Source organism: Eulemur rufifrons, chromosome 2 (assembly GCF_041146395.1).
Source record: "Eulemur rufifrons isolate Redbay chromosome 2, OSU_ERuf_1, whole genome shotgun sequence".
Classification (NCBI taxonomy): Eukaryota; Metazoa; Chordata; class Mammalia; order Primates; family Lemuridae; genus Eulemur; species Eulemur rufifrons.
Window position 1 is genome coordinate 121,126,242 of NC_090984.1, and position 21,019 is coordinate 121,147,260.

The 21,019-nt window shown below is 43.1% G+C and overlaps 1 protein-coding gene across 3 annotated transcripts in view; it reads right to left on the reverse strand.

Annotated features, from left to right (window-relative positions):
- The window catches only part of SETD3 (SET domain containing 3, actin N3(tau)-histidine methyltransferase), a 77,473-nt gene that overhangs the window by 33,561 nt on the left and 22,893 nt on the right, over positions 1 to 21,019 (reverse strand). The window lies entirely within an intron of this gene.

Here is a 21,019-nt window from a genome sequence, read left to right on the forward strand (position 1 = left end):
ACCAGTTTTATGGAAGGCCTGACAAGTGGAAATACAACAGAGCTACAAGAAAAAAATTAAAGGACAAATTCCCCTCTATCTGGCAAATGTCCAGTTAATCATGACACTTAAGTGCAAAGAACAAGATACTAGTCCTAATAAAAACTAACAGCATACTGTGAGTCAATTTATTTTCTGAATTGAATCTTTTGTACAGGGAAAAAAGGTTAGTATTTCAGTTTTCATTATGGTTGTGATCTGAAAGCTAAAAAGCAACAAAAACTCTAAATCAAGTTCTCAATAATCATATCAAAGGGGAAAAGAAGAAAAATCTTTGATTTCTGCAGAAGCCATTTACATTCATATTTCAAATATTGCTTTCAAACCACCAAATAGCAAAACTTTAGTTCCATATTTTAATATGGTCCACATGAAGCTCCTGGTAATTAACATACTGAGTTTTGTTTTAAAGAAAAGTCTCAGGTCACTTGTAGAATGATCAAGACTTCTCTCAGGTTCCTCTCATCATATCCACAAGGACTAAGGAGAGATGGATCGTGAAAGGCAAAGCAATAAAACCTCTAGAAGCAAACATATAAGAACATCTTCATTATCTTATGCTAGAGGCCAGGGTTTCCCAACTTCAGCCTACTGACATTTTGGGCCAGATAATTCTCTGTTGCGGGGCTGTCCTGTGTGCTGTGACGTGTTTACAGCATCCCAGGCCCAGTTGCGACAGCCAAATAATGTCACTATAACCACAAGGGACAATCACCCTCGGTTGAGAATCACTGGATTAGACAAAGAGTTCTTACAAAGGACAAAAAAACACTATATTTAAAAAATAAAACTGATAAATCAGACCTCATTAAAATTAATAATTTCTATTCATCAAATAATGTTATTAAGAAAGTGACTAGGCAAACCACAAACTAGGAGAAGACAGTCACAAAAACCTATGTCTTATAAAGGATATATGTCCAGAAGAAAATGCCAATTAAAAACAGGCAGTGGTGGGGAGGGGAGACGGAGAGTTACTACTTAACATTTTCAGAGTTTCTGTTTGAGGTGATGAAGTTTTGGCAATGTATAGCAGTGATGGTTACAAAACATGGTGCATGCAATTAATGCCACTAAATTGTACACTTACAAATGGTTAAAATGGCAAATTTTATGTGTATTTTACCATAAATTAAAAAGTTAATAATGTAATACAGGCCCCTGAAAAATACACACTAGATTTCAAAGACTTACAAAAAGTAATGTAAAACATATCACTAACAACTTTTATATTGATTACATGTTTAAAGGATAATATTTCAGATTTCAGATATACTAGGTTAAATAAAATATATTAAAATTTTTTTTTTAAATGAATGAAAAGTTTGAACAGGTACTTCCTAAAAGAGGATATCCAAGTTGCTAGTAAACCCAAGGAAACATGCTCAACACCATTAGTCATCAAGGAATGGAAATTAAAATTACAATGAGACACTACCAGACATCCATCAGAATGCCCCCAAAGACCACGCACTGGTGAGGGAGTGGAGCCACTAGAATGCTCATGTGCTGCTGGTGAGTGTGTAAACTGGCTCAACTACTTTGGAAAACAGTTCATTTATCAAGGTCTACCGAAAATAAGTATATGACTGCCCAAATATCCCAGTAATTCTTCTCCCAAGAGAATACCCAGAAGAAATAAACGTAAATTTCCACAAGACGACATATACAAGATTACTTATAGCAGCTTCACTTACAATAGCCCCAAACTGGAAACAACCAAAATGTCCTTTAATAGAAGAATGGGTAAAAAAAAAATTATGGTACATTCATACAGTGAAAAGCCACACAGCAATAAAGAGAATAAAGTACTGCTACGCTCAGCACCATGGACGAATGTCACAGACATTTCACTGAACCAAAGAAGTCAGATGCAAAAGAGTTCGCACTGTGAGTCTGTACCTAAGTGAAACTCACGAGCAGGCAAAGCTACCCTATGGCGACAGTGTCACAATAGCTGTCACCCCTTGAAAAGGGGGGTGGGTGCTGACTGGGAAAGGACTCTGGGGAGCTTTCTAGAGTGCTAGAAATGTTCCATGGCTTGATCTTGGTCCTGGTTACTTGAGTGTAAAACCAACCTATATTTAATACATGTGCACTTTACAATGTGTGAGTTAAACCTCAATTTTTAAAAAAGTGTGGTGACACACACCTGTAATCCTAGCACTCTGGGAGGCCGAGGTGGGAGGATCGCTCGAGGTCAGGAGTTTGAGACCAGCCTGAGCAAGAGGGAGACCCCATCTCTACTAAAAATAGAAAGAAATTACCTGGACAACTAAAAATATATAGAAAAAATTAGCTGGGCATGGTGGCGCATGCCTGTAGTCCCAGCTACTTGTGGAAACTAAGGCCCTGATTGCTTGAAGGACTTTTCCATGGTTATAAAACAAGTAATTGAGAAAGAAAGAAGACAACTCCAGGGCTCTGATGTCTAGTCATTGGACTTACCACCCTGGCATGCCTTCTAGGTTGTCTTCTCCATCCTGCCAGAAGTATAGGCAAGACAGGGTCCGGGACCGAGCCTGGGGACCAGCCGCCAGAGGCCTCGCTGTGGCCTGACAGCTATTCACCAACTGTAACCATGGTCAGGTGGCACCTCTCCTTTACAGCACCGGGACAGGTATCTGGCTGAGATTAAGCAGCTCCCCTTACATTCATAGGGAAAAAAACAAGTCAGGTGGGATCGGAATGACTTTTTCTTAACGTACACTTGCTTCAGTCCATTCCTGTGTTCTTATGATGCTTTAATTCCGAGGGCCTCCCCAGGAAGGTAGCACCCACCCACACACTAACAGCAAGTCCAGCACTGCGCTGCACAGTGCTGATCCAACACACACGGTCCCTCCAGCTCTTGGCTCCATACAGAAGTTGTATTGCTTATTCAGTAAGTGCTCACTCAGTCCTAGCTACGCGTCAGCACTGGTCTAGGTCCTTGAACAATTCAAGCAAAACTCTTCCATATTAGCAGGATTTCGGAGCACCTCTCTCTGCTGCTTAAAACATTTCAGCAGTTTGTGTGGAAATATAAATCAGCAGTAGGCGAGCAGTAGGCACTCAATGGAAGTTTATGGAATGAACAACCAGCTTCCATGGTTACGAGATGAAGTCAGCATGATGTGGTGGCTAGAGAAGATAGTTCAGAGTGAGATATGAATTTAAGTCCAGGCATACCACCAACTACCTACGAACTGAAGTCCTGAGACAGACCGGCAAACAGGCCTCAACTTCCTCACTGTCAAATGGGAACAGCAGTAATTGGACCTCACGGGATTGCTGTGGGGATTCCGGGGAACTGAGGTCATGCAGACACTGGCACTAAGTGAAGTGCAACCTGGCAAGTTCTGTTCCTTCCCTTCCAGCCTGTCCACCTCTCCACCTTCCCCACGCACACTACGCTGCAGCCACACTGCGTGACCACACTGTGCCCTTTGTCCTCCACCAGGCAAACTCCTAGACCTTCTCCAGGGCCCAGTGACCAGGCCCCCCTCTGGGAAGCCCTTCCTGACTCCCACCTTTCCTGCTGCTTTCCTTGCCTCTGGGCTAACTCCCCACCGCTGCTTTCCACCACCTCCTGGATCTGGTTTTCCACTAGACTGAAAGCTCCTTGCAAAGAGAAACCATGCATACCTCTCTGCAGCCCCAGCCCCTAACAACGTTCCTCACACATCAGTGGTGCTTGATGATAGGTGGTAAGTGTCAAAAAAGAAAAGGCACTTGATACAGGGAGATTTCTGTGTGATCGTGTGACCTGGGGGAGGGTGTGGGGGGAGAGAAGAGGAGGGCGAGAGAGGGTGAGAGAGGGAGAGACGGGAAGAGAGACTGATTCTTCCCAATAGATTTTCCTCGGTTTGGGAATACTATTCCTGAAGACCTCAGTGTAACCTGGTCCAATACTTCAATGGCTCAAAGAAACTCCATTTCACACCCACGTTAACTGAACTCTCCCTGTGTCACTCCATCACCCACAGTCCAGCTGAGAAGTGTCTGCTGTTAAGATACCAGCACCTGTATATGCAGTCCCTCAGGGTAGGCCACCTGGCCATTGATGGGAAGCCCATGTCCTTCTGGTTCCAGAAACCACAGCCACCAATTCACTTCAAACTAATGAAAAGACCACATGAGAGTAAGGACTTCAAAGCCAATGGCAGCATTTCTGTTGTAAACTCTATCAAATATAAACTGGCTTATTAATTTTAAATGACTTCACAGTACTTAAGGAAAAAACATGAGACTGACACAAAGATTTTAAAACTCATTAGAGTCAGTCTTGAAATCATTGATATATTTAAATCGAAATCTACTTATTCTGACAGCTTTTCGTGCAGACTTGCTACCGTTTGTGTGTCACTATGGTTAAGGTTGGGTGAGCACTTCCATTAAAACCTTCACTTTCACAAGCTTATAATTTAACAATAAAAATTTGCTCCAGGCTTGACTTTTGCATACAAAAGTTTTCTGCTTGAAATACACATTCCAAAATACAAAATAAACCTGTCTAGACTGAAAACTCAGATGCAAACTAGATTACTTTTGGTGTGTCTCGGGTTTAAACAGGTTAGAGTAAGCTAGGAATTTAGGACTGAAGATTTCCTTTCTCAATCATAAAGGTCTGAAATATAGAAAGGTCAATAAAGTCACTTTATGAACAAGCTAAACTTAAAACCAATTTATTCCAGAAACCTCAAGACCACCCTTGACTATCTCCCAAATGCTCCACATCCAGTTTGTCACCAGGCACTGTCAATTCTGCCTGTAAATACTTCTCAGATTCACCAGAGTAACTGGTCTTCTGGCCTCCAAACCATCCACCTCCCTGCCACTGAGGTTATCTTTAAGCAAGCAAAGAACCCATGCCAATCTGACCATGTGGCTCCTACAGATCCCTGTCACCTGCAGGACACACTCCTAGCTGCTTAGCACGGCCTGCTGAAGGCTCTTCATGGCCTGGCCCCTTTGGCCCCTTTCCCTCTCTCTGGGGACAGGCCTTTCTGTTTCATCTTCTTGCCTTTTACATCCAATACAGATATTTCCTTTCCACTATCACAGAAGGGTGCTCGAGTCCAGCTTCTGGTTAATTACATTAATAGAATGCTTTGCATTTTAAAAACACGTTTACATTCATTACAGCTCAGCTGCATTTGCAAGTCTGAGAGACAGGGTAGGTTGTAAATATGGAAACTGAGGCTCAGGGCGACTGAGTAGCTTGAGCAGGTGTCACATAAATAGAACTGCTAAAGCAGCAGCTGTTTCACCCCAACTCTGGCCTGAGTCACAGGAGCCAGAGGCATCCCCGGGAGATCCAGGCATCAGACTCCTGGGAGCCGCTCCCGCTGCAGACGCATAGCTGGCTTCTCTCAGATCGGGGCTGTGTGTCTGCTAAGCTCAGGCTGCTCTCCTAACACTCCTCTGTATATGCCCGGCTCACCCCCAACCCCAGACCTTTGCTGACAGAATTTCCCCCAACCGGACAATTTTACCTCCATGCCCCACCCAGGTACCACCTGACTGCCCCAGGCTCCACAGAGCTCAGACAGCAGAGTCACTGCCTCAGTTTACCATTTTTGCTCTTCAGTATTTCCTGCTTGTTATTTTTCTCCCATCTCCACAAAAGACTTCCAGAAAGCAAGGACCTCATGTTACTTTTATATCTCCTCATAGCACCTACAACTGAACTACAGGAGACACATTCAGCAAAACTCCATCATTATCAGAAAACATTTTAAACAGGTAGTTATTTGACTTCCTTTGTAAGAATAAGAAATGAATACTATTGTTATTTTTTCCTGATGAGACTGAATATAAATAAAAATAAACACAGTATCTGCGCCATGTTTTCTATTGCTAATTTTAGAACTCACTTTTTCTTTTAAGCTGAAAGAATAAAGTTGACTTGTGAAAGGACAAAATTACCCAAATCATGTGTGACCAAGCTTGAGGACTATAGAACATAGGCAGGCCTAAAAGTAGCAGCCTGCAAAGATAGAATCCAGGTTTACAATGTTGGTGGTTGTAGGGCATTTGCTGTACAAGTGAGGCCGACGCACCCACGGATTTCAGGAGGAGACAGCAGGGAAGGGGTCAGGAGCAACACAGATGGCCTCAGATGTCCACAGGACACACAGAGGATAATGCACGTGAACACCACCAGGAGCACACCCGAGCCTCCGCGTGGGAAAGCCCTGGCCGGAGCGCACGCACCTTGGAGCAGGGCCACTGGAGGGCGCTCGGTGAGGAGGAGAAGAGAAGGCACAGGGCGTGCCTGCCCAGAACTCCTTGAATACGGGTAAGAGGCCTCGCAGAGCACACTGAGTGAGGATGAAAGAAAAAGCAGGAGTTGATCGTGTCGTGGCAGTGCATTTCACATCACCCCATCTTTTGGAGAATATAGAAGGCAACTGTTTTTTTAACAAGGAGAAAAATACAATAGCTCATGAGAACATAAACCAGTTATCTGGAGAGCTTCTACATTAAATCTGTTAAAAGCCAAGGATCTGATAAATTCTTCCCTCACTATGAGTTTCATCTCTCGGAAGACAGAAAGGACAGGAACACCAAAGCTCAGGACCACCAAAGGCTGTAAGCAGAGCGACAGTATGTTCTGTCATACCCCTGATAATCCTCATTTACCTTATTTTTTCCTGGCTCAACACTAACAGACTGATAATCCTCATTTCTGCTGGCTACTCCGAGGGCCCATCAGGCTAAGCATCTGTCCCAGTAGGGATAAAAGAGTCTGAAAGAGATGAAAGTGTCCAGTGGGGACCTATGTACAAGCTGGGAAAAGTTGCTCACCTGTGAGGACCCAGGACGGTGGAGACACGGCTTGGGCATGGAGGTGGACTGGACAGTGGGCTCACCCCCTTCTAACCAGTCACTTCCATGTGCACAGAGGGCTCCCTGCCCTCAGAGGGCCAGGCCACACCCGGCTTACAGGTGGAGAACCGGCAGGCAATTGCTTTCCCCCTTCAGCAAGTGCTGCGTGAGCCCTCCTGCGTGACAGGCGCCAGGCCGGGCGGCAGTGCCACACCAGTGCCCAAGGAGCCAAAGGCCCCAGCCCCTAGAGCTCACTCTGCAGAGGAGGACACAGGTAACAAATACAAAGGCAATCACAGTGACACATTTGGAAAAGAAGTAAACAGCATGCTAACACAGACAACAATGGGGATGTGCCCCACACCAGGAAAAGGCTGGTTCAGGGAGCGACTCTGTGCCGACACTTGAAGGCTGAGGATAAGTGGGGACGACTGCTGCAGGCAGGCCAAGAGCAAAGCCCTGGGGCAGGGGAGGCTCACGGGTCCCAGGACCTGACCGAGGCCAAAGGCATGGACTGCAGTGAGGTGGAGGAAGCAACCAGCTGGGCAGCCCTGGCCTCTGAGCTTGTTCTCAGTGTGGCATGACAGAGTTTATCATTTATGTTCCAGAAAGATCCCTTTACCTCTATACGCAGAGGTAGACTGACAGGGGCCGGGGCGGAGAGACCCTTTGGCAGAGAGGTCTGTGGCCTCAACTGGGTGACAGAGTCATCTCTGGGAAGAAATTGAATCTAAGTGAGACAAATAGTAAGAAAGCTCCAGGCATTGTAAATACCCAAATCTGTCCAGAAAAAGAAATCTGACCTTGAATATTTAAAGTACTGGTACACAGCATTGCTGGTGATCTTTTAAAAACCATGGAAAATTATAGAACTGTCTGAACACAAGAAATAGGGCTGTCACCATAAAAAAATGTGTCTGCTCCTGACCCCTGGCAGGTTCTAGAAAAGCCCATTAAACAGGTGATCTGAACGGTGGTGCTCAGATGACCGTGGCATCAATTCTGTGACTCCGAAGTGGGTGAGGAGGGGTGAAGCCCCCGACAGAGAGCACCAGCTCTGCAATCAGATCTGAATCTGAGACCCAGCTTGGCTACTTCCTGGCTGCAAACCTTCAGGGGATCTCAGTTCCTCAGAAAATAAAAGTAACCACACCTTCTCACTGGATTATCAAAAGAATGGAAGAAATAACACACAGTATCTGGCAGTTTTATTAAATGTTAGTTGTTTGCTGTTTTGGCTAATGACTGCTTTATTCATTCAACAAATAATTACTGAGCACCATCTGTGTGTTAGGCACATCCTCGCTGGGAATGAGGGTCCCTGTCCTCAGCAGACTTACATTCAAGTTGGGAAAGACAGACAGACAAATGAAGAAATATACAAGTGACCCTCAAACAATACAGGTTTGAACTGTGCAGGTCCACTCAGACACCCTGATCCAGCAAGACCAACCCTTCCTCTTCCTCAGCTTATTCAACATCAAGATGATGAGATGAAGACCTTTATCATGATCCACTTCCGTTAATGATTAGTAAATGTATTTTTTCTTCCTTATGATTTTCTTAATAACATTTGCTTGTCTCTGGCTTACATGATTGTAAGAATACAGTGTATATACATGTAACATACAACATAAGTGTTAATTGTTTGCATTATCAGTAAGGATGCTGGTGAATAGAGGAGGCTATTAGTAGTTAGGGGAAATAAAAAGTGATAAGAATTTCAACTGCTCAGGGGGTCGGTGCCCCTAACCCCTGCACTGTTCAAGGGTCAGCTGTAAATATGTTGTTAGGCACTAATCTGCTTTGGGAGCAAAGCAAGGTAAGAGAGTAGTGAATGCCCAGGTGCCTCCATAAGACACTGGAACAGCGGCCCAAGGAATGCCCACAAATGATACACCCTGACACACACAGGGGCTCTGATGGTCATGGCACAGGCCCCATCCGCCTTGGCCAAGCCACCCCTTTGAGTCTCACTTTCTTATCACCTGACAGGGATGACAGTGACATACCTGTAGTATAGGATTATTGTGAGGATGAACTGTGAAGCTGGAAGTGAATGCATTTTGTAAGGTCCTAAAGAAATACAGATTATTTACATTATAAAAACTACCACCAGCTTGAGCAACATAGCAAGACCCCATCTCTACAAAAAAAATAGAAAAATTAGCCAGGCGTGGTGGCACGCGCCTCTAGTCTCAACTACTTGGGAGGCTGAGGCAGAGGATTGCTTGAGCCCAGGAGTTTGAGGCTGCAGTGAGCTATGATGACGCCACTGCACTCTGGCCCAGGGCAATAGAGTGAGACCGACCCTATCTCAAAAAAAAAAAAAAAAAAAAAAAAACTTCTCCAAATTCTGCTTCTCCTGTTTAAAAACAGAAGTTAAACATCCTCCTCAAACTTCTCAGTAGAAGCATGCCTCCTTCTCTAAACTCCCACGATTTTGTTTTTGTTTTTAAACTGTGCCCTAACATTTCATTTTTTTACTGAATTAATTATATATACCCGGAATGTAAGCTTCAGAAGACAGGAATTATTCTGATTAATTCTGTAAACCTTTGGTTCCGAGCAGGTGCCCGACAACAGAGGTATCTGCTGGACAAATGCTTCAGCTGGTGAGCAAGAAAGACTCTCATGTGGCAGAAAATGAAATCAACTGTCTTGCTCTAAAAGCCAGAAACAAAACTACTAGATGAAGGTGAGAGGGAGGCCAACTTTGCCTCTACATAAGTAATGTCTTTCCAACTAAAGTCTTCTAACACTGGAAAGGCCTGCTTAGCAAAACCGGATCTTGAGCAGGGTCAAGCTCCAGGAGGAAGGGTGGCCAACACAGCTGAGTGTCCACAGCACCCTGCATCGATGCAGGACTCAGGGCCCCACAGAGGCATCACCTTCTTTATCCCCACATAGCCTGGCTGTAGACATTCACAGCCCCTTTCTACACTGAACCGAAGACTCCAATTTAACCTGGCCAGATTCAGGTAGCAGATGACAACCGCAAATTCTGAGGTCTTGTTCTTTCTTCCACAGTACACTGCATCCTACTGAAACACTGATGAAACAGTCAACGTTGGCAAGCTGTGTGTAGAGGGGATAGCAGGGTAGAGTCAGAGAATCTGCTATTAGTAAGACTGTTTTTAAAAATATTATATCACATGGATACATTAATTGGGATAATCTGTCCAGTAGAATCTTACTGCTAAGATGAATTTCCATGACAGTAAAAGAAAAGGTCCACCTGAAGTAGACTGTAAGCCCCTAAGGACTTAAATGAAGCAAAAAATATCCAAAACGGAGTGTACAGGCAGTGTCAATCCCAGGTAGAGGTAATATGCGATGCAAATGCAGAAAGCTACCTAATCGTCCTCTGCAATATCCCCAATGAACAGCAGCAGCCAAACCTCACCAACATTCAGGTTCTCAAATGCAAAGAAACGAGGACGACTGGAACCGAACTGGCGTCTACTCAATGGCACCTTATAAACTAATGGCAACCGAATATGCCGTGCCCTCGCTCCCTGTCTATGAAGATCCACTACTCCCTCCATTTCCGTTAGGGCAATCGCTTCATCATCTCACTGTAAATTCACTCAAGTCTGCCTAAAGTGAAGCTCAATCCACTGTTCCATCGGATATTAAAATGCAGCAGGGGTGAAAAGTCTGAACTGTGCTTCCACACCAGGTGGCTCAGAAATCCCCGTCCCAATCAGATTATTAATGATGATTGATGTCCTGGAGGTTCCTATATCCCTGTTCTTCCTTTTTGTGCTTTTATCACCACTGTTTTCTTCCTTGAGAGTAGATGATGGATACAAAAGGTGACCAAGGGATGGCTGCACCCTCAACTACCTAGACCATGAGAAGTCACACGACAGCGCAGTTCTTCAGGGACGCCAGAGTGTGGTGTGCCAGCATCAGCCGACCCAGGCAACGGTGTCTGTTAACTTGGCAGAGTGTTCTCCACAAGGGCGCTTATCCAGGGTCACCTCAAAAATATAAGCAGGTTCCCTCTTCTACCACACACATTAAAAACAACAAAAAACAAAGTCTAAAACTCTTATCCCAAAGGACAGGAATTTACTCAGCAAATAAAGACTTCGGGGTTTATAAAAAAAAAAAAAAAACAGGCTTCAAGAAAGAATTTTTTGAAGCTTCTTTTGGTTTTAAACCTCTGGGGATTTTCACAAAGTTCTACTGATCAGACCTGTGAGAAAGACCCAGGGCAAGTACAGCCGGGGCTGGAGCAGGAATCATAAAGAAGACAGAGACAGAAAGGCAGTGAAGGAAAACCAGCCTCTAGGGCTTCTGTTTTGACCGGGCCACTCAGTGGCTTTGGTGACTTTCTTGCCCCCAAACCTGTTTCCCCTCCCGTAACACAGGATGATGCCCAGCTCTAGGTAACAGCAGGGAATAGAGGAGCCTCTGTCAAGGCCCTCGGGCAGGTGGCAAGCAGAGGCACTCCGTGAACACCACTGGAGGAGCCAGGCCTGTCTTCTGGCTGGTACACAAAATCTTAAACTACTAACTGCAGCCTGGACCTGGTATTACAGGTTTCTTCTGAATCTAATTTGGTTAATTCTGTCTCAGATTTTTCCGGGAAGGCAGCAGTTCCGGTGACTCCTCAAGGTAAGAATAAAAGTGAAAAAAGGTCTTATAGAGCTTGGCACACAGCAGGCATTGCCATAAATGTTCATTTTCTTTCCTTCCTTGGACAGGCTGCCAGCCTGCAGTCCTATCACTAGGGGCTCGTGTTTGCCCCTTTAAGTCTGCTTACCATACCCATGTGGGTGCTCCACTACCATGTAAATACCTAGGTCACAGGTAAGACAGGAGACTGGGGACAACGGATGTGCATGGCTGTGCTGGACGTCAGTTCCTGAGCTGATTAGCAAAGTCAGACATTTTCCTACAGGAGCCAAGGACTGTAGTCAGGTGGGGAGATGAGGAAGAAGAGGAAGGTCATGGTCTGGCAGGAGGGCTGCTGGTAAGAGGGGTCAGCAGGGCAGGCTCAGAGGCCAGGATCTGAGCTGACAAACTAGTATGCACCTTATGTGGGCGCAATACTCAGTGACCCCACGGTGCCTCCCCCGGTTGCCAAGACAGGGGCACAGATCACAGACAGGACACCAGGTACAGCTCCCCTGGCCACAACCACAAACACAAAGAAAAAGTTTCATTTCTTGAGCTCCCAAAAGCCACTGAAACTAAAGCTGAAAAAAATAGAGAAAACTGAGGAATACTAAATTTCCAGAAGGTAAAGTCTCTATCTATGTGAACTGGTATAACATTATACAAAAGAAGTGAACATAGTTAAAAGCACAAATAAGATCTTTTAAAATGATCTATCTACAGCCATTTATGAAAATGATGAAAATGAGATGCATGTTTAGAATGAATAATTTACAAAACTGGAAGCCTTAAGTAGTACATAATAAGGATGACACTATTACACATTTAACACAAATTAGTAAGAATCAAGGTCGGCTATCAGAATACGCAAGGACACAGTTCAGGGCACGTGAGACAGTCGGTGGCTTTAACAAGATGACAAAGGCACCGGCAACTCTCCAGAGAAAACACAAACATGGATTGATTTCCCACGTCCCTTTTTTTTCCACATTTTTTTATATCATTAAAAGTCAAATAGGTAAGGATAACAATAAAAAAAGTAGAGCACTGCCAGCTTCCTCACAGCTACGGAGGAAAAGCAAATAGCCTTATCACTTCCCCTAAGGATGAGTATCTTCCATCTCTGGTGCAGAGCGAAACTACAGAGCTGGACAGGAGGGTGACCCTTTAGGAAGCCAAAAGAAACCGCCAGCAGGCTCACCAGCTGGCCCTGGCAAGCACGTGGCCCACCAGTCAGCAGGGCCACACTCAACTTTCTGTAAAAATAACGGCCCAAGAGAGGACATTCTAGGCAAGATTGCTCTGCTCTTAAAACCAGACTATTTCTTTGTCCCAAAATTAAGACTGGAAATAACCTTAAAGACTAAGACTGTGGCTTGGTGAGCGCCTGTGGTTAGGAGCACAGTCTCTGGGTCTAACAAACCTGCTCTGAATCCAGCTCTAGGACATAGACATCATAAGCCTCTGGCAGACTGCTCAACATTTCCCACCCTTCATTTGCAAAACGAGGACTCACACCTCCCTCACCAGGTGACTGTAAGGGTCAAAGCCCCCAGAAGAGAGGCTTAGCACTAGGTGGAGTCACTCTGACTGAATTCATCATCATTACAGTAGTGACAGCAGCCAGAGCATCTTCTGCAACTCTTGCGCAGAGCCTCGGCTCTGTCCCCATGCTGTGCTCTCTGTTTGCAGCCTCAGGTTCCCTACGATGTGCAGAGGAGCCACTCGGACAGAACAGTCCCACCGGCACACAGTGGAGAACTCTACTTACCTAACTGGGAAAGTCCCTCAGCCAACTCTGATGAACAACTTGACAACATTCTTTCCCTTCTATGCCCCATAATCTCTGCCCAGTTCCCATGACCACAGAGTGCAAGGACTAAACCTAGATTCACTGCTCATTAATCTCAACACCCCCAGCCTGTGACATTGGCCGCCTCACACCTTCATCATCATCTGTGACTCTGTTCCTTCCCTCCTCATGTTCTGAGCTCAAACCCCTCTATCAGCAGATGTGATGTTACCAGGAAGTTGACTGAGAACAAAAAAGTCACATACGGAACACATTTGCCTCTAGGGAAAAACTTAAGTGGGAATGAGGTCAGGAGAATGGTACCTGGGAAGCAGTGTCCACGGCCACTCTTTCAACTTTGAGGCCAAGTAAACTTTATTAAGTAATCCGTTGGGCCGTGAATCAATTAATTTTAACAAATTTTTATTAAGTACCTCCATGCACTTAGCTTTATAGTTAATAGTGTAAAAGACACATACATTCAAATTATAACAGAGGAGAAACTCAGATAGGTCTACATGAAGAGCCATTTTAAACAATTTTTGTACCAAATAAATAATATAGTAATGGATTATATAACCCATCAAACAAAATAAATATCCATGAGTCCACATTGATATGAATGATTGAATGAATGAATGGGGAAGAAAGGACAGCTCTTCCTTACAGTAAAATTCCAACAAATATGTGTAGAAGGCAGAGAGAAAATCACCACTTAGCAAATAGCACGGTAACTACTGCAGACAAGGATCAGGATGGGTACAAAAACTAGTGATCAAAGTACAATGAGAAACTGGGCAAATGCACAGTCTCAAAGTATCTTTCTATGAGGTGGTCACTAATTAGAAAGAAACAATGGTAACTTCTGGTGAAAAACCCAGTAATAGGATCTATTGATTCACGTATCCCCTGAGAAGGACACAACTTCATTTCTGTGGTATTGCCAAAAATGCTGTCACCTCAGTGTAATCATGACAAAGTATCAGACAAATGCAAATTGGGAAACTGCTACAAAGTAACTGGCCAATAATAGTCTTCAAAAGTGGCAGGGTCACAAAAGACAAGGAGGGACTGAGGAACCGTCCCAGGTTGGAGGTTACTGAGGAAATGTGACAACTAAATACAATGCGGGATTCTGGAAAAGAAAAAAGGACATTAGTGGAACAACTGGTGAAATCCAAGTAAGGTCTGCAGATAGCTAACATCAATAGTATTGAACCACGGCTAACTTCCTGATTTAGATCACCGTACTGTGGTTGTGTAAGATGTTAACCTTAGGCAAAGCTGGGTGAAGTGTACATGGGAGTTCTGTGCACTATTGTGGAAACTTTTTTTTAAGTCTAAAATTATTTCAAAATTAAAAGTTAAAAAAACTGTGTATCCCCAGAGATATTAGTCCCCATCCCCAGGTGTAATACCTCACACTTAAGAGACACTCAGTAAATATTAGTTGAATTGACTAAACAATTAAGAGGATACAATGGATGAAGAACAAAAAAGATAGGGAAGTAACTACAGGAAGGTCCAAGGTCAGGAAGAGCTGGTTGGCTTGTTTAGGATGAAGACCCTTCACCAGCTTTCTGAGCAGAGGGGAAGGAGCCAGCAGTGAGAAAAGCTAAAGAAGAAGAGCCAACCCCACACTGATTCTGAGTGACAATTTGGAATACAACCTGTGCACAACCTCTGCCACTAGCGAGACAAAGTTATATAAACGCACGTGCATATTTTCCCTTACACTGTTGCTGGAGCACGTGTGTCTATAAAGAGCTTTAGATACTGAGGATATTTTTCCATGAGTTTCAGGACATTGGGATCTTTCAAGTAAGCTGATGCCCAGAGGTTTTTCTCTAATTTGGTGCACATTCCTGGAGGGCTCATGCATTACCAGATTTCTATATGTAGATTAGAGCGTTACGAAAACATAGGCTAAATACATCTCTGGAAATTCACATCTTGTGCTGTTCTTGTGGCTCTGTCAGAGACAAGCAGAAGAGTGGGAAATGGGAGAAGCAACTGTTTGTATTTAGCCACAACTGCCACAGGATGCCAAGAACCAAAAGTGACATCTTCCTCTGCCTCTTGGCGGGCCCTATTTTCGGAGACAGGCTGTAGCAACAGTGAGTTGTGAATACGGCTGCTCGTCTCTCCTGCCACTCCAGCCCTGGCCAGGCAGGAGGAGCTGCCTGTTCAAGGAAGACAGCCAATTTAAAATGCCTTACTCCATCCTGAAGCATAAGGCAGGAGAAGTGGGAGGCTGCTGCAATGGGTGCTTGCCTCAAAATAAAATTCATGGCAGTTAACGCACCAATGAGTTTCTCCATCTCCATACCTTTCCCTGTACCTTTAAAATTATTGGATCAACACAAAAGAGGAAATCCAAGTAAGGTGTGACAAATCACTTATGACATCAATGGAAAAATAGTAGCAATTAATTTAATAGATATGCCTCTATTCTGTTAAACCCTGTACACTTGCATTTACTTCAAAAGCATAATATTCAATCTCAACAACACAGGAAAATGTGCATGTCTCTAGACAATTCCTAATCTTAGGATAAGCTGGCACCCCAGGTTATAGCACCTCAACTGTTACAAGCGACTGATTATCAATTAAATGAACAGTCCATTAACACGGTCTATAATTTCTTTTTCATTAACATATGTGAAAAATATCTGGACTCCCATTCAACCACGTTAAGGTGAGTAAAAGGTGACAGGATGTGCTTCCCTTTCACACAATTACGCTATTTCAGAGTTGAGTTTAAACCAAATCCTACTTTGCCACTGATTTCCATCACGAAACTGGTCATATATTTCCATGAAAAAGTCTGAACTTGGAGCTGAACTTCAGTATGTTCTGTTGTGCTAGAAGGATTTTTATAGGTTTAAAACTCTTCACCAGTTTTAAATGTCAGTTCTGCCTTCTGCCATTAGTCCTCTCTCCCCTGACCCCCGTTTCAAAAATTGACATAAATTTTAGCCCCACTTCACACAAGCCTCTCCCAGCATTTGGCTTAGCCACAATTTCTAAACTTAGCTTCTTGAGTTTGGGTGTTGACACTCCTCAACTATTAAGCTGCAGTATAATGTTTCACCAGTAGGTGCTGTATCCTAATGCAAGGTATACTCTCAAAATTCCTGGAGTTTGAAGCTTCTGGTTACATACTATCATCTGTTGAAACCTAAAAGATACAATGTATGTTGAACATCTCAAGAAGGATACAATATAAAAACTGGAAGGACTTTTCAAAAATCCTAAAGCCCAAGCCCCTGCTATACAGATGAGGCCCACAAAGACTTTGCTTTAAACAAACTCTGTAAAACAAGGTAAAAACAGAAGGTAATCTGAACTAGTAAGTACCCACACTATAAGGCTCTTGCCTAAGGAATATGCTGGGAGGAGAGAGCACAGGAAATTATTCTTCTAGTTTTTAAGCAAAAACCAAAGATAGAGAGAGAAAAACATTAAAAGTATAATATAGAGAAATCCACCTGAAGGAATTTATAATTCCTAGAAGTTAGTAGTGGTGCTTTTAGAATAAACCCTGAAACCCTGAAGCAAGATGTAAGGCTGAATGGACATCAACACTTTGTTGTGCCCCTCTCCCAAGTACTAGGATCACCACCATAGACACAGAACTGAACTGTGCTTGCTACCACCCCTGCCGTACCGGGAGACAGTGGCTGAGACCTGTGGCCTGCAGACCTTCAGAAGAGTGATAAGTTTCACTTTAGATGCAAAGTTTGGTACAGGACCCCAGGAAATCATAACTAAAATCTGCAAATGGGGTTGTGAAATTTGGATCACCCCTCCAAATGATCTGCAAACATCTGTGATATAGCATATATGTGTGTTTCTCTGAGAAGAGGGTCCCATGACCCTGGAAAAGGTTAAGAGCCTCAATACCAAAAAATAAATAAATAGATCAATAAATAAACCAAGGGCAGGTCACTGTAACAAAATGTTAAATATGAACTGACTTAATATTCACTCTCTCTCTCTCCCCAGGTGGCAATGCACTGATGAAGTGACCTACCAAAAAGAAGCAAAATCCTAACATTTGATACTGCAAAGAGATCTGTGGTTTGGTCTTAGACTTTAAACAGGGTCTCGCTCTGTCACCCAGGCTGCAGTGCAGTGGCACAATCATAGCTCACTGAAACCTCGAATTCCTGGGCCCAAGCGATTCTCCTGCCTGAGCCTCCTGAGTAGTAGCAGCTGGGAAGGACTACAGATGTGTACCCCAACTGAAGACTTTCAGAAGTGATGAGAACATTCTAAAACTAGAAAAATAGCTAGCCTCAAAAGACGTTTTTTAATAAGACAACTTTTGCTTAAATCTTGTTTTCCTCATCACGAACCCTCACGCAAAAGCCTTGTTACCCCGCAGACTATCTTCTACTTATCACAGCAGTACGTCTCACTCTAGGCCACCCACAGCTCCTATTCCAATGGGAACTTAATTTATTTGGGGGGGGCACTTAATTTAAGAAATTTTCTACAAAAGCTCATTTATTATGTATTTTCAATTTGTAATGATCCCTTCTGCTGCTTATTTTTACCAATGTTACGAGACTGTCACATTTTCTTCTCCTGAAAAAGAACTACACTCGGACTGACCATCTCAGGTTAATGGTACTTACTACAGGTTAAAGCTGTGCTTCTCACACTGGAGTGTTAGATATCTTGAGGTCTTACAAGAAAGCAAGGTTGTTTTCCTACAATACCAATCTGACTTGATGGCAAGTCATTTAAGATGATTGTAAAACTACAGCAAGCATTAACATTTGCAAGAATTTTTTTTTTTTTGCAAGAATTTTAAGATTTAAAAACATGAGTCCAAATACCAACAACAAAAACTTGAGTCTTGGAAGTAATTTTCAGCTTGTGATGGGTCACTTTGGGCTTAGTCCCTAGGCTTCCAGGAATGCTCATTATTCTTGGCCACTAGGAGTTTTTCAGTAGAAATAGTTAAGAAATACCAACATAGGTATTACAGGGACGGGGAAGAAACATTTCAAAACAATAAAAAACAAAACAATGGCCAGGCAGGCACTTGTAAACCAGCTACTCAGGAGGCTGAGACAAGAGAATCACTTGAGCCCAGGAGTCCAGCCTGGGCAATATAGCAAAACCTTGTCTCTAAAGAAAAAATGTTTAAATAGATAGATATATAGATATAAAGTGAGATATGGAATCAGTATTTCAGCTCAGGTGTGTCTTACTATAAAGATTGTGCTCTTTCCATGTGGCCACTAAGCCTCTCACTTGGACAGTGCTGCTCAACTCTTCCTGACCATACTCAGTCAAGACCACCCAGCTCAGGGGCCAGGGTCTCTCCCTCCCATCACTCAAATGCCCCTTCCTGATTAGACCCCCAATGAACATGGAGAAGTGAGCACACCCCACCACACATGTTTCACTTTCAACACACAATGCCAAGAATCTCGACATGACTCCTTACTCCAAATTTGCATGATTTTATAAAGAGTAACTTGAATCTTGTGCTTACATTGTTTCAGCGTCTGTTCCCTGAATCTGTATCCTTCATAAGTCACACATGTCCAAGCCTGGTCTTATATTTGTAGGTTTTTAAAAAGAAGGGATGTGTGTCAAATGATAGTAAGCAAAACAGTGCCCTAAAGGGCGCCGTCACCACTGCATGCAGCTAGAGCCAGGGAGGGTCTGGGATCTGCTCAGGAGGAGACTTTCTCACAAAACAGGTGAAGACCTCACAACAAAGGTCAGTCAGACCCCGAGCTTCCCGTCATTAGAAGGGAAGGACTGTGATTTTCAAAATGCTTTAAAGTGCTCTGTTCTGTATATGAATACGAAGCAGGGTTTCCCAACCCCAGCACTACTGACATTTTGGGCTGGAAAATGCCTTTGTGGGGGCTGCCCTATACATCGTAGAAGCTTATCATTATCCCCAGCCTCGATGCCAGTAGCATCCCCCACTCCAGGTGAACAATCAAAAATGTCTCCAAATATTGCCAAATGCCTTTTACAAGCCCTGAATGAGGACCACTGTGTAAAATAGCAGAACTTATTTATTTAACCACAGACACATTTTGCTCTCTCCTCACTTTGATACTTCTGACAGAAAAATATCCAGTTTGATTTCTAAATCATGATAATTTTTTTCAAACACTCAGATTGGCCTTACTGTAAAAAAAAAAAATCAATCGTGCAAACACTTGATTACCTGGTAATTTTACATTTATATATACCATGTTCCACCCTGGTTAAATTTTTCAATAAAAAAGAATAATTGCTTTAAAAAGATAGGTCCATTAATACTTTAAGAATGTGGTTGTTTTTTAAAAAAAGGATATTTATATTCATTATAAGTTATAAAATTGTTCTTGTTAGTCATGTAGAAATTTTATTACCTTGGAAAAAATTCTGAATTAAGTGTTTACTTTTAGAATGTTCTCTAATTGCTGAGGTGTTCACAATAATACCATTTACCATGTAGGATATGGTATAACTCAGTCTTCCTGACTAGCCTCATCTAAGTGGGTTTGTTTCAGAGGGTCATGAAGAGACCTTGCTCTTAAACAAATAGACACAAAATGGCTCCATCTAGATAAAGAAAGTATTTCAGTGGCTCACGGCCACTGAAAATTTCATCGAATTCTGAGGCACAGCTGCATTACTTAGTTAACACTAAAATAAAGAGACCAGTGAGCACAATGAAATATCCAAAGATCGTCCGTGCCACACCGGTTACCAGGAGACCTGCCATCCTCCCAGACTCCCCAACCTGACAGCAGAATCGAGTCCTCTCAGGGCAGACTACCAGCGTTTGCCAACTGTTCACAGTCCAGGTTTGAGACACACATTAATGAAAAGAACTAGTTTGCAATTCACTGTGCAACAACAGAAAATGACAAGGACTTACATCTACTAAAGGCAGCTTTACTTTAGTCACAAAAGATACACAATTGAGAACTAGGAATAAAAGCACAACCCTTTTAGGTCACGAAGAGCCACGCCAAACTTTAGACTGCAGGCATGCAGACGCACACTGAAGGAAGAAAGCAAATTTTGATGTGGCTCCATCAATAGCTTCTAAATCACACAAATGTGAAATAAAAGCTATAGTGTATGATCATTCTTAACAACTTCCTAAAGTTCAAGGTTTAGAAAAACAAAGTGATTTCTACTTGAGGACAAGAGTCATATAATTTTTGACATATCTGAAGCACTTGGTGGGAGGAAAGATAAAACTCTGGGTACAATATTCTTGTGCAGTAAGCATGCTGTAAAGTGAAAATAAGGAATGGAATGGCAAACAATATTACCCACAGCAATGAAATCAGATTACCATTTCTTGCAAATAAAACACATCAGGGACAGACCATTTAAGAAACAACCAAATCAAGCCTAATTTAGGTTGTCAAATGGCCCAAATAAAAGGGAATACGAGCAAGGAGTTCACATGCCCACTTGCCACATACCAGGTACAGCAGCCCAGGGGCTGATTCTTGAGCGACTGAGAAGAGAGAGAGTCAGGAGGAAAAGTCACCCCCCTCAGCTCTGAAAGGAACTGTGGCACTGGCCCTAAACCTTCTAATACCTTTTTGTATTAGCTACACTTTCAAAATTTCATTGTAATCCATTTTTTTCAAAAAACTTAAGTGATTTCAATAACTCAAGAAGAACTGCTGCTGTATCAACACTGACACTGATGAAATGAGATACACAACTCTATTTCAGTGATATTTCTGTGAAAATGGAAAC